Source organism: Sciurus carolinensis, chromosome 1, assembly GCF_902686445.1.
Source record: "Sciurus carolinensis chromosome 1, mSciCar1.2, whole genome shotgun sequence".
Lineage (NCBI taxonomy): Eukaryota > Metazoa > Chordata > Mammalia > Rodentia > Sciuridae > Sciurus > Sciurus carolinensis.
In genome coordinates, this window is record NC_062213.1 from 109,872,733 (window position 1) to 109,887,507 (window position 14,775).

General features: G+C 40.8%; 1 long non-coding RNA gene and 1 pseudogene across 1 annotated transcript in view; one reads left to right on the forward strand and one right to left on the reverse strand.

The window, feature by feature from the left end:
• LOC124968065 (uncharacterized) overlaps positions 1 to 7,365 on the forward strand; it is a 45,422-nt gene extending 38,057 nt beyond the window's left edge. Inside the window, exon 3 of the long non-coding RNA XR_007105632.1 lies at positions 6,810 to 7,365. This is a non-coding gene — a long non-coding RNA (uncharacterized LOC124968065). The remainder of the gene's footprint in view (positions 1 to 6,809) is intronic.
• Positions 7,366 to 11,541: 4,176 nt separating this feature from the next.
• LOC124990662 (glyceraldehyde-3-phosphate dehydrogenase-like) overlaps positions 11,542 to 14,775 on the reverse strand; it is a 38,232-nt pseudogene continuing 34,998 nt past the window's right edge.

A 14,775-nucleotide genomic window follows, 5' to 3' on the forward strand; every position in this document is an offset into this window, starting at 1 on the left:
AAGTATTGAAAACTAAGACTTCATAGAGGTTAAGTGATTTTCCCATGTGAAGCAGTTAGTCATCTTCCAAAGTTCAAATTTCTTATCTAAAAACAATAATGTATTTGATCCTGTAGTTTGAATGAAGTCCTCACAGATCTCTTCAGGGAGAAATTGCCATCAGAAATCATTCCGGTAACTTCACATGCAAGAAACCTGGTTCTTGTAAGAGAATGCCCAGTTGTCAGCGATTAGTCCAAGTTTTTTTCAGACCTGATATTTCTGATATTTCTTATGGATCCATTTTCCCAACTCCATTCTAGAAAAACACTGAAAACATAAGCTTCTCAGAGTTGCTGGATCCATGTATGATGGCCCTGTGGAACTTCCTGGATCTCAGGGGACAAGGAACATCTGAGCTGTGTGTGATTAGGTACCTGGAAGGGATCGCTTTTTGGAGTATAGTGAAAGCCTGGTGATATAGATTTGGGGGCTCTAGTAAAGATGCTCATGTTAGGCAACTTCAGGTTGAGTCCATTTTCCCTGTCGGAGCCTACCTCCTGATTGAGATCAGGTGGCCTGCAAGCTGGCACCAACAGCCATTACACTCTCCAAAGATAAGGAAACCAAACATTAGCTAGCAGGAGCTTAAACGGTGCCATAAACACACCCACAACTTCCTTCCCTCCCCCTCCCCCACCTAACACTCCTGTCCTTATTTGGATAGGGAAATAAGGAACTGAAGACAACCTGGCTTGGTCTATGTAAGGTTGCTCTGTCCCAGAGGCCTTCCCCTACAGAGAGTGTTTTCTTACTATCCCTCTACTTAATCAAGTGCCTTTCTTTCTTTCTTCCAGAATTCTCCAATAATTTTACCTGCCTGGGCACCTTAACTCCGTGACTCCAAATTATATGTATATTTCAATGGTACTGAGAGCTCTAACCATATCTACAGTGTCAGGATCCAGTTTTGAGAGTATTTTCTAGCCACTTCATGTATTTGGTTTTGTGTCATGTGTCTTGTGTAGCCAATACACAATATTTTCAATGTGACCTGGTGTTGTCTTCTGACTAGTATGGCCAGTCTACTGGGAGCTTGTTAGAAATACAGACTCTGAGGCCCCATGGCAGTCCCACAGAATCGATTTGCATTTCAACAAGACCCCCTAACTGATTCATACCACCTTAAAGTTTGAGGCGCCCTGGGCTGCAATGTTGTTTAGTGATACACTCATACATGATACTTTCTAGGATCCCAGTGTGGTGAATAGAATTTGGGACAGCTTCAGTTTTCCCCAAGGTTCTCTGGTAGAGGCAATAATTCTGACCCCTTTTGTATGATTTTTGTACATATTTTTGATGCCTGATCAGATATTTTTATTAATAATCATAAAAAGCACAAGAAGTATTCACTGAGCATTTCATGTGCTAGGTGATTTATGTATGTTATTCCTTTTAATCACAATTTTATTAGTGTTTTCTTGGGGTGCTCTAACAAAATGCCACAGATGAAGTGGCTTAAACAACGTAATTTTTCTGTAGTTCTGTAAGCGAACTATCCAAGATCAAGGTGTTGGCAGGTTTGGTTTCTCCTGAGGCCTCTCTCCTCAGCTTGCTGGAGGTCTTCTGGTTGAGCTCGCCCATGCTTTTTTCTCTGTGTGCACCTATCTGGTGTCCCTATGTGTCCAATTTCCAGTTCTTGTGAGGATGCACTGAGATACCATGGGCCAGGACTTCAGTGTATGAATTTGGAGGGGGAGACATGATTCAGTCCATAACTACTATAAAGAGGCTAATTATTATCATCACCACTATACAGGTGAAGAAACAGGTTTAAAGAAGTTCAGTAACTTAATTAATGTCATTCAGGCAGTAATGATAGAGCCAGAGCTGGAATTTGTATGTTGATTTATTTATTTCACAAATATTTATTTGATACTCACTGTGTAACATGCATTGCAATATGTGATAGGAATGTAGAAATCATGACTCTTGCTCTCTCATGAAACTTACATTTATTTTTTATTTTGAAGTCTGTTTCCTCTCTCTACTGCTATAGATATACTTTTGTGTAGCCACACAATATTATTTATTGCCAAATTCAAGAGAGCACAATAACAGAGTTGCTTACCTTCCAAACAAAAGCAAGTTCTAAATCTGACTTCAAAGTCATTGCCCATAGTAACCAACTCATCCTACTTGACCTGGGACTCTCCTAGTTTTATCATGAAAATTCTGGGTCCCAGAAATTCATCTATCCCAGGCAAACTGTGATAGTTATTCCTGAGTTGGCCTTGATATTATAGAAGATGAGGAAGGAGCAGATATCACATTAACAGAGCCCAATTTCAGTATCAGGATGGATTCATGGGGTGGTAAAACTTCAGCTTCACCAAGACCTTTCTCTGTGGCTTTCTTAGGTCTTTCTCAGTTCAGGATATTTCTACTAAACAGGCACATTTTATGGTATGCCTCTACTTCATGTACTAACAGAGAAACAAGTTGTACCCCATTTGTTTACAATAAAAAAAAAAATTTTAAAAAGAAAAGAAAGAAATAAACAATAAAAATGACAGAAAATGGAAAAGAAACCAAAACAAAACAAAACAAAACAAAAAAACAGGCACATTTTGCACACCACACAGTATGTCAGTCCTCAATGTGATGAGTTTTTCAAAAGAGACTTTTATTCACAAAACGACCAAACCTGAGAGGAAGAGTGCCCAGACTCAAATCCACAACTCGGAGTATAGGGTTTAGGGATATTTATGGGCTAAAGAAGCAGGGAAGTCTGAGGGATGAGGAAAAATGTCTGAAGTTAAGGAAAGTTGAAACAGTGATCTGTGCACGTGTAGTCAAACTTCATGACTCATCATTGGATGCATATTCAGAAAATAGGGGCATTAGTGATATCTGAGGGTGGAGTTTTTGGAGATCACTCATTGGATACCTGCATAGGTCCAGCTGAAGGATCTGTGGTTTCAACCAGTTCAAGACAGACAAAAGCAACCTCCAAATTCCTGAACAACCTCTTGTTATGATTTGGATATGAAATGTCCCTCAAAGACTCATTCATATGTTGAAGGCTTTGTCCATAGTGCAGCAATGTTTAAAGGCAGGGCATCAGGGAAGTGGTTGAATCATGGAGATTCTAACCTCATCAGTGGATCAATGTGTTGATAACTGAATGAACTACTGGGAGGCCGTGGAAACTGTAGGAAGTGGAACCTGATTGACGGAAGTTGGTCATTGGGGCATGGCTTGGAATAGTATTTTTTGTCCCCAAACCTCTCTTTTTCTCCCTTTCTGTGTTTTCTGACTGCCATGAACTGAGCAATTTTCTTCTGTCATGTCTTTCCGCCATGATGTTTTGCCTCACCTCAGGCGAGCCAACCGTGAAACCTCGGAAACCATGAGCCAAAATAAAAGTTGTTTATATCAGATATTTTGGTCATAGTGATGAAAAGCTGATAAATACACTATTAAAACAATTGTTACCATCGTGACCATTCATCAACTGTATTACCAATAACAAAGCTAATGGGAGTATATTGCTTATCTAAGTAACTGCTAAAATTGGTAATAAAAGTGAGTACAAGCAAGTGAAACTAGAGGGTTATACAGGTTTTCCTTTGCTTTCACCATTGCCTCCAAAGATGGGAAGTGAATCAGGGGATAAATGGAACATCTCAGCATTGTTTATTCTCATAAGCATGAAACAGATGACCACTGTAGGTGTGTGTAAGCCTGAGGACCCAGGGATTTCTCAGTTCCAAATATCCAACCAGCCTTTCTTAGAAAATCTGTTTTGATTGTCAACAATTGAGAAACTCTAATAGTGGGAAGCTATGGGGCAGTGCAGGCCATCCTCTCTGAGTTTACCACCTTGGGGAGACTAGAGAGCCATGTGCTCCTTCAACAAGAGCCCTTGGAATGTGGTGAAAGGAACTTCTGAAAGACTGCCAAGTCCTATTGCATAATTGAGCACCATGGCACAGCCCACTGACCTGCTCTCCTACTTTCCTATGTGAATGCATCTTTCTACTGCCCACAGTGCTTTATAGCACCCTCAGATGCAGCTTCTTGCAAGCTCCTGTATACCGGAATAGTGGGTTTCTCACCTGCAGGAGCACCAAGTACACTGGACTCCAGAATTTGCTAGTGTTAACGCTTTTGGCTTGCAAAGCTGCAGCGAAGAGGGTCAGAGAGCAAGGACCGGTCAGGGAGACTCTTTAATTAGCTAATCCTATAGAAAAATGCCAAATAAATTTAACTCTTTGTGTGTCTCTGTGTATTTGTGTGTGTATGGTACTGGGGATTGAACCCAGAGAGGCACTTAACCATTGGGCCATATCCCCAGTCCTTTTTCATTTTCTATTTTAAGATAGGGTCTCACTAAGTTGCTGAAGCTGCCTTGAACATGTGATCCTCCTGCCTTAGTCTCCCAGGTTGCTGGGATTACATGAATGTGCCATGGCGCCTGACTGGAATTTAGCTTTTTAACAACAACAACAACAGAAAAAGAAATAGGCAAAATGTATGTCATTTTATCTACTCTCTCATAATATTCAAGATTATGTGTGGAATTGAACTGTGTGGCTAGGTTCTCAAGAAGTGAGGCAACCTCATTAAGTCTTGTTTTGACCTCAAAATCCCTTTCAATTTCAACATAGTTTCATTCTAGGATTCTCAGGCATGCAGACAGTGGGGTTATAAGAGAGGGAAAAAGGTAAGAGACATCTCCTTGCTTCTCTCCTGACCTGAGACTTGGTTTTGAAGCCTGTTCTCTGGAGAGTTTGCCACATTGCTCAGCAGGGTCTTTTTTTTTTTTTTAATTAAAAATTTTTGATTTTTACAGACTGCATTTTGATTCATTGTACACAAATGAAATGGGGTACAACTTTTCATTTCTACAGTTGTACACAATGTAGATACATACCATTCATGTAATCATACATGACATAGGGTATACTGTCTGTTTCATTCTATCTTTCCGTCCCCCACCCCCTCCCACCCCATTTTGCTCCACACCATTCAAAGTTCCTTCATTCTTCTCTTTCCTCCACCATCCCCCTCATTATATATCATCATTCACTTATCAGAGAAAACATTGGCTCAGCAGGGTTCTTGGTATTCACTCAGAGAACATTTGAAATCCCACACAAAATGCAAGTTAGGTCATCACAGGTTTGTATGTCCACCTAGGATGTTAAGAAATTTCCTCTTTCTATACATTTAGGACATAGCACTGAGCAATTTTCTCCCTAACATTGTACTCTAATTTTTTCCATTTCAGTTAGAAGGAATCCACAGAGCCTTCTGTAAGTGGGAAAAGACCATTTCTTGTTAATCAAACCCTTCCAGTGAAACCTTTGGAATTTCCATGTCTTGCAAAGACATTTGGGTCACAAATGCCAAAGAACAAGAGTTTTTAAGACTTTGAGCAGGTAGTGCAGCTGCCTGTGCACTCAAGGGTGATTTGAAGATGTTTGGGAAGGCCACCTGACCAGAAGTACCTCCTTGTCTTAGAGAATGATCCCTTCATGTGGGACTTGGAGACATTCAGGTCTGAGAAGTCCTCTAGAAAGATAATACAGACAATCCTCTAATCCAAGGGGATATTGTCAAAGACACGCCCCCCCATGAATGTCTGAATCTACTGATCATACTAAGACCTATGTGTCCTATGTTTTTTTCCTATTTATACATAACTGTGATAAAGTTTAATTTATTAATTAGGTATAGTATGTTAGTTGGCTTTCTGCTACTATGACAAAATATCCCAGAAAATCAGCTTCAAAGGAGGAAGGATTTATTTTGGCTCATGGTTTCAGAAGTTTCAGTACATGGTCACTTTGATCTGCTACCATGGGCCTGTGGTGACCAGTACACCATGGAAGAAGCATATGATAGAGGAAACTATTCACCTCATGGCAGCCAGGAAGCAAAACAGAGAAATGAAGATATGAAAAACCTGTAGTTCGTCCAGAAAAAGAGTATATTTAAAGTTGTGGCCAAGGAGGTGTGATTACTCGAGATTAGTGCCATTAAAAGAAGTCAAGTACTTTGCAGCAGGACAATAGGAAGGATGCCTAAGGGCATCTCAGGGGTCAGTCAGACCCTGCCCATCAGAGACTCAAAGGTGTTCATCTATGAGCTTCTGGTAACCTCCTCACCCAGAGCTGCCTAGGGCATTACTTTCATGGGACTCATTTCCTTGCATTTAGAAGTCCAGGCACTCCGAAGCCACCGCATGGTTCAAGTGGGCTTGGATACTGCTTGAGATGGTGGAAAACCTTGGTGTCATCCATATGATGCTAGTTTTGCAAGCATGCAGAATTCAATAATTGCCGAGTCCTGGAGGCTTCCACCAAGATTTCAAAGGAAAGTCTGGCAGTCCAGGCAATGTGTGGCAGGGTTGGAGTCCCTGAGAGCAGCCTCCGAGAGGGTGAAGTGTGAAGTTTTGAGGGTGATGCCCAAGCTGCAATGGAGACCACAGGAATTTAGAGATGCCAGGAATGTAGTGCACCTGCCAAGGGAAACTGCAGGCAGTGAGCAGAGCCAGATTAAGAGAATGGCCATGTGGGCTGCAGTTAGTAAGACTACAGGGGCAGGGCTACACAAGCCCTTAGAGACCCACATCCCATGACTGCATGCCCCAGACACTGGACATACAGTTATAGAATTTTAATGTTTGCCCTGCTGGTTTTGAGTCTGGCTTTAGTCTGATTCCCCCTTACTGTTTTTCTATTCCTTCCTTTATGAATGGTAATGTTGATCCTGTGCCGTTGTATTTTTTAAGTACGTAACTTATTTTCATGTTTTTACAGGGACTTACAGCTAAGAGTTTACCTTGGATCTCAGAGAATACTTTGGACTTGGACTTTTGAGCAATGATGGAAATGTTAACACTCCTGTGACTCTTGGAAGTGGACTAAATGCATTTTGCATTGTGAGGACACAAGCCTTTGGAGGTCATTGGAGGAATGTAATAGTTTTTATCTATAATGTTTCCCAAATTCTCATGTTGAAAGGCTTGGTTGCCAGTCCATGGTACTATTAGGAGATGATAGAAATTTTAGGAGGTGAAACCTAGTGGAAGAAAGTGAGATCTCTGGGTGCACGTCCTTGAAGGGGATATGGGACCCTGCTCCCTCCATTTCTCTTTGCTTCTTGGTCACTATGGTGTGAGAAGCTTTGCTCTACCATCACATTCTGCTTTGCCATAGAAGACAAGTGTCCACGAACTAAAACCTCTGAAATGTGAGTCAAAATAAATCTTTCCTTTTTACAAGTTGATCATCTCAGGAATTTTGTCACAGTCATGGAAACCTGTCTGCACATTAAGAGATTAACAATGATAATTAATAACAAAACAACAATTATATCAATATACTATAATAAACATTGCTTAGAACTTATAAATTGCTTATTTCTGGAATTTTTCCACTAAATATTTTCAGACTGCAGTCGACCTCAGGTAATTGAAACTTTAGAAAGCAAAACTGCAGATAAGAAGTAGCTAATAGAGCTTAGATCCTAGAATCACTCAGTTAGAAGGGAGGGTGGGAATAATGGAGCCCCTTCCCTTTAGTTTGTCATTCAGAGCAGGACTTTATTTACCTGAGATCTTGTACTCAAGCTATTTCTAAATATTGCCAGTACTTTTTCAGCATCATGAAGCTACCTCCTTAATCCATGAACAGAGTCATTGGCTAGCTGCAAATATGACTCTTGGAGATGATTCTTGAGAGTCTTTGAGGTGCTAAGGAAGAAGGAAGAAGGAGTAGGATCCAAGAGATGAGAGGACACTAACCACATTTCTTGCATTTTGCCCGGAAATATGGAAGGAGAGACACAGTAATACCTCATTGCTCTTGGGTATTCTGCCTAGGGGAAATTGACCATATTCATTTAGAGGTCTTTCTTAGTCAGGACAGGATACTATAACCAAATACCAGATTGGTGAAACAACACAATTTTTTTTTCTTACAGTTCTTGGGGCTGGGTGTTCAACATCAAGGTGCCTGAAAAGTTTGGTTTCTGGTGAAGACTTTTCCTGACTGTAGATAGCTGCCTTCCCTCTATGTATATGTCCTTCACATAGTCTTTTCTCCATGCCCTGCAAATGAATGGAGAAAGAGAGGGGAAGGAAAGGAAAGAGGGGAGGAAGAAAGAGACCAACAGAGAGACAGGGGTTTGTCTGGTATTTCTTCCTCTTCTTTCAATAGGCAGCAGTGATCAGGGTCTCATCTTTATAACCTTATCTAACCTTAACTCTTTAAAGGTTTTATCTCTAAATACAGTCACTTTGGGTGTTAAGGCTTCAAGTATGAATCTGAAGGGACACAGTTCAGCCCATGATAGGGTTATGATTTTATTCTGGGGAGAATCTCAAGTTATTAGTAAGCAGTTCATCTTGGTCCTGACATGATTTAGCAAGAACTAGGTTTGCCATTCAATTCATTTCTATTTTTTTAGTTGATAATGTTCCCAACTTCATGGGGCAGAAAATATTACCCCAAAGGTATTTTCTGTATATTGTTCAAGTAAGTCACAGATCTTACACATCCCCCCAGTGTCACATATCCCAGGAAGATATCAAAGCCATGGTTCCCGTCAGGTAATTGAGTGCGCTTTCTCCCTGCACCCATAATTCTGTGGATAGATGAAGTACTTACTAATAGCTTGAGATTCTCCCCAGAGTAAAATAATAACCTGATCATGGACTGAACTCTGTCCCTTCCAGTTTTGTATTTGAAGCCATAACACCCAACATGACTGTATTTAGAGACAGAACATTGTGCTTGCATTCATAATGTTCTTCTGCAATAATCTTATCTATGTCCTCCTCCACGTGGTGGACTTCTTGAGGGCAGAGCCTACATCTGGTCTCATGCACATTTATATTCCCAGTGCCCTGCTCAGTGCCCATACCCTGTATATATTTGACACACGTTTGATGGATGGAAACAAACAACCTCCTACAACTATTTCTACTGAGGCAGATTTACCATGAAGCTAATGAAGCTTGATTTTCAAGGACCTTCATTAAAGGACATTCATTTGTCTGGATGCCTAGTGACTTCATAGTTTAGTATTCTTTTCCATAAAGAGACACCCCCCCACATACCAAAAAAGCAAAAAAATCAAACCCCAAATCAATTAGTGATTTTAGGTTCTACAAAACTATGCCTCTGGGTTGCTGAGGAGAGGTGTGGTTGTCTGCTATGTTTAATATTTCTTGTTTGCCACTGGGGTGGGGGGTGCACCTCAAATTCATTTCACCTTCCCCGAGACTATTTCTGAGAGATACAATCTTGTCACTCAGTCATCCTTTGATAAAAGGAAATGAAAGTGCTGGAGCTGTGTGCCTGGCAGCATGGAATACACTGACTTCCTGAAGTCACATTCATTAAAGGCAAAGCAAGATGTACCAGTGTGATTCCAGGAAAGCATTCTTCCCACCAATTATTACTCATAATCTTTAGGGAGGTGGGAAGGTCAGCTCTTTTACCATGTCCCTTTGGGAGCCCAGTCATTTGCCTGAGCTCTCAACTTGGAGGGTCACTTGTTCCCCTAAGCCTGCAACATTAGGGACTGCTCTCTGAGTCACAATTAATGTTTTTCAAACTTGCTCCAAGGCAAGTGTAGCCATCCTGATCTCTCCTTCATATCTCATGTTAGCCCACTTCTCTCTTCTCTTGGGTCACTCTCTTGGACTTTTGCCTTATTTTTGCACCCAGCACTAAGTGGTCTTCTTCCTTCCGTTCTTGCCCATCTTCAGTTCATGCTCCACGTGAGAGCCAGAGTGATCTTTTCAACATTGCAGTGGATTGGGTAACTCTTGTGCTTGAATCCCTTGTGTTATGATTTGGATACATGATAGACAATGCAGGAATGTTAGGAGGTGAATGATTAGATTATGAGAATTGTAACCTAATCAATGGATTAATCCATTTGTTGGATTAAAAATTTAAAAGACTTTGATTCTGGGTGGTAACTGCGAGCTGACAGGCACAGTGGGAGGAAGTCGTCACTGGGGGTGTACCCTTGGGGATTACATCTTGTCCCCTGGCTCTCTGCTCACTTTTTCTGCTCCATGAGCCGAACAGCTTTCCTCCACTATGCCCTTCTGCCATGATATTTTGTCTCACCTCAGGCCCAGAGCACCGGAGTCCACCAACTATGGGTTGAGATCTCTGAAACCACTGAGCCCAAAATAAACTTTTTCAGGTATTTTGGTCACAGTGACAAAAGGAAGACTGACACACTTTGGTAGCTCTCCATTATACTCAAGACAAAATTCAGATTCTGTTGTATTCTATTCAGACCCAGTTGCTGTTTGACCTTTCTTATCTCCCTCTTTGCTGGCACTTCAGGATGCATCCTTCTGAGCACCTCTCATTCTTCAAAGGTGCTGTGGTGCTAGGCTCTCTGCCTTCTGGACTTTGGCATGGGTAGATTTCTGACTCATCTCTTCCATTATCAGTTTAGATTAGTTTTGTCCAATAGAAATATTATGAGAGGCACATATTTATTTAATTGTAAATTTTCTAGTAGCCACATTTTATAAGGTAAAAAGTTCATGAGCAGTACAAAACGGCAATAACATCTCCACAAAACAATGGCAAAAGTAGATGTAGTCCTACCCAAACTGTGAGTGTGAGCTTGTGTTTAATGAAAAATATTTCACATTGCTTGTTTCATATTTAAATTAAATAATAGTAAAAATTCACCTCCTCATTCAGATTAGTCACATTTCACATCCTAAACAACCCCATTAGACTGGTGGCCACCTCACTGAATAGCCCAGATTTAGACATCAGCTTTCTTTGACATTCACTCATTATTTTACTATGATATTCTGTGCTTAACCTGATCACAGAACTTATTATACTGTGATATAGTTGCCCGCTTGTCTTTGTTTTTCATTAGACTCTGAGCTTCTTGACAATGAAGACTTTGTGTAATTCATGTCTGCATCGTCAGCATCCAACAATTCTGGCCTAAAATAATTGCTTGGTTTGTTTGTTTGAGTGAGTTTGAATGCCTGAACAACAACAATCCTCTATGGACCTACAAGGCACTACAAAATCTGGTCCCTCACTCACTCTGACATCATCTCTTCCACACTCCCCTTTGTTCATCTGTTTTGACCACACTGACCTCCTTACCATTCTTGGAATAACCTAAGTATGAGCTAACCCCAGGGCCTTTGCACTGTGTTCTCTGTTCCTGGGAAGCCCTTGGCCAGTTGGCTTTGCTTACTTCCTACTGCTTTTAGGTACACCTTTAAAACTGGCTTCCCAGACCAACTGTTTGAAAACAGACCCCATTCCATCAGTCATTTTCTAACTCTTTAACTTTACTCCTTTTCATTAGAGAGCCCATCACCACTTGGCATGTTATTTAGTTAACCTGAATTTCCCACTAGAATACAAGTTTCTTGAGAGCAAGCAGGTTTTTTCCTGTGGCAATATATTCTCTAAACTTAGAATAGTCCCTGGCACCTAATATGTGCTCAAAAATTTTTTTAATTGACTGTAAGATAGGCTATCCTCAGAGGGAAGCCTAGGGAAAGGGAAAAAGACAAGATACTCAAAATCAGAGTTCCAGAAATTTCTAGTTTTCTTCCATTTCAAGTTTTATAGTCCAAGTGGCTTGGAAAGTCACCCAACAAACAGTTTTTCGTTGGTACAAACATTGCTGCCAGAGAAAAAGGATAATCATGAATTTTAGAAGCTTGAGACTTTATGAGTATGTCCAGTTCTCTGTCCTTACAACCAGGGGATCCCTGATTCTCTGGAGGGAGAAGGGTTGGATGGACGGAATGTGGATGATGGAATGTTCCATGGCAGTTGGTAAAGACTACCAGTTGGGCAGATAGGAAGGACTTCTTTGGGACCCACTGAGCAGAAGGGACCAGGTAAGAAAGCTGTCAAGAAAGACTGTTCAAGTCCTGAGTGGCATTGAGGTGTAGCAGAAAACATAGGACCCAGGAGGCAAAGATTGCAAACTGACAGGTTGGTGATGTGGGGCAAGCTACTGAATCAATGCTTTGTCCCCACTTGCAGAATAGAGATAATTTGTATTTCACATGGTTGTTTGAAGATGACTTGACATAATGTATTTGAAAGTGCTCTGGGACTTTGACAAACACAAATTATTAGCTCTGGAGGTGTTTGCCCATGAGTTAGCTCTCTTATCTGCCCACCCTACACCTTCAATCATTGAATTTACTGATTGCATTACAACCCCAGGGCTCTGTAAACTTTTATTTTGTTTTAAAACTCAGGCCCTTTCTTTCTAAACATCCCTCAAGGTTAAGCAAATCAAATCTCAATCTGGTCTAAGGGAATCTTTGTAATTTGTGATTTAAAAAGTCCTATCTTGGCATTTCCATAAATACTGTTTTCCAATCATTTTGTATGTGAACGTCTTATCCTCTCAGAGAAATGTAGGCTGCTTGATATGAGCAGAGACGTCTGCATTGTTCAGTACTAGGTTTAAAGCTTGACTTTGCTTCTTATTAGTGGTCCAGGACTTTAGGCAGGTTACTTAATGTCTTTAAGTATTAGTCTTATCCATGATATTACCATGATAATAATACCCTTTGCAGAGGGTACTTGTGAAAATGAAAAAAGATAATTCATCTAAAGTTTTTAACCCATTACCTAGTACAAGGTAAGGAACTGATGAATTGTATCTTATTAACTGTAATTACCAGCATAAGACTAGGTACATACTAGAAATGGGTTTTCTCAAAATACCTGATTGGGAACTGGGAATAAAGTAAACAAAGCAGAATAACTCCAGGCCAAACTTGGCTTTAGTGTCCTAGTCTATGAATAGAAACTGAAAGGTTTAAGGCTTCCTGACCCAGGCAGAGACTTAAATAGCAATAAAAGGTAAAATATTTTTTTGAGTTGACAACTGATAAATCTCATTTGAATTATGACAGGCAGAGGAAGGGATTATTAACAACATTAGTCTTGAAATGTTGATCAGATTGTTGTGACACATAGGTTCGGGGCAGCATAACCCAGTGTTCTAGGACATTTCCCAATTTCAATTATTTTGTTCCATTTTCAGACCAGGTATCTTGATTTTTATTCAAAAAATCTGATGGACACAAATGTAGGTGTATTACTGTACATCACTAGAAATTACTAGCGTTGTATTTATTGGGTTAGTATTTATTTAATTTAGCCACAGCATCAATGGTTTTTAAGCGCCTTCTGGTCTTTGTGCTGGGTTCCAGGGGTCAAAGGTAAGGCACAGTTCTCAACCTTACATCTTGGTTGGGGAGGCGGACACATGAACATCTGTACTGAAATGCTGAATGTGCTTTTTCAAGGGAATGTACAAAACAGTATGGTGCATGGAAGGTGGGAACGGTGGGGAGAAGTGGTAGAATCAGAAAGAAATTCACAGAAAAAATATTGAGGAACAGCTAAGATTTTACAATGTCCACAGGAAAAGATCATCTCATGGGGCGGAAATGGCACAAAGACCTGGAGGCACATGCGTTGTCACTGAATCACAGAGTGGGGTGGCTGTCAGGGAACAAGACCAAAAAATTAATTTGTGTTCAGACTGTGGAGGACCTTGAATTCTCTCTTAAGCAGAACTTTACTCAGAAGGCACCATGAAAATCTTGAAGGAGTGAAACTAGGGGTGACATGATTCAAGGGTGGTTTTTGTAGCAATGGGGAGGAGAATGGAGTGGGGAAAGACCAGGAGCAGGAAGAGCCTTGAGAGGAATATGGAAAATGTCTGGGCCACAGATAATTGACCTCGAATTAAGACAATAGCCATGGGAGAAATAGAGAAAGGGAATCAATTTTAGAGACATTTCTGATACAATTACTCAACTCAGGGCCCTCTTCAAATTACATATGGGAGAGAGCCTGTTTCTAAGACAGACTTCCATAAATGAGAGGAGATTCACAAAAAATTAAACAAAAAAAATTAGTAGTGAGCAGAGGAGATAATAATAATGGCCTTTGATGGGTCATCTGCTGTCATTGACCTAAACATGTAACCTTGATGTGAGTTTATGACCTCCATACCACCTTCCTTCTTTCCCCCAACACACACATGCATACAATCCACTTCTCTGCCAGATGGAAAATTACTAATGGTGGCCAGAAGGTCACCAGATCATCCATCCAAAGTTAACGACTGGGTAGGAAGGACCTCTGAAAACCAAAGTCCTATTATTTTCTCATTTGGGATATGGGGCTCTTTCACCCTTGTTCACAGGACACATGGCAAAGCTCAGCATAATTTGGGATGGGCACTTGGAAAGCGATAGTGCTTTAACCTGACTTCTGGACCACTCAGAGATCCAGTGAAGTTTTTATAGGAGGAGCAAGGAGGTGGAGCTTTATTGGGTCAAGAGTTCTGAGGCATGACCTGGCAAAGGTTTGGAAAGATGGAGGAAAGTTGGCTGGATACTGTACATTTGCTCTGTCTCCAAAGCAACCAATTCAATTTGTTCTGCACAATTCATTTATTCAAGTATTTGTTGGGAACCTACTGAGTATCAGCACCTGCCCCAGGTTCTAGGAATATGGAAAACAATAAGTGAAACAATCACCATCGACTTCTGCCCTCATTCTCTTTGTTAGTTCACCTGTAAGTCTGGTATGACAAGACTGGGCTTTGGTGGGAATGGGGGTGTCCTCTTTTATGAGCCTCATGTGTTTAAGTGTGTTGAGAGAATGAGCAGCAATTTTGTCAGCCTCATCCATTAAATTGTAATCTCTAAATCCGCAGCACCTAGCCCCT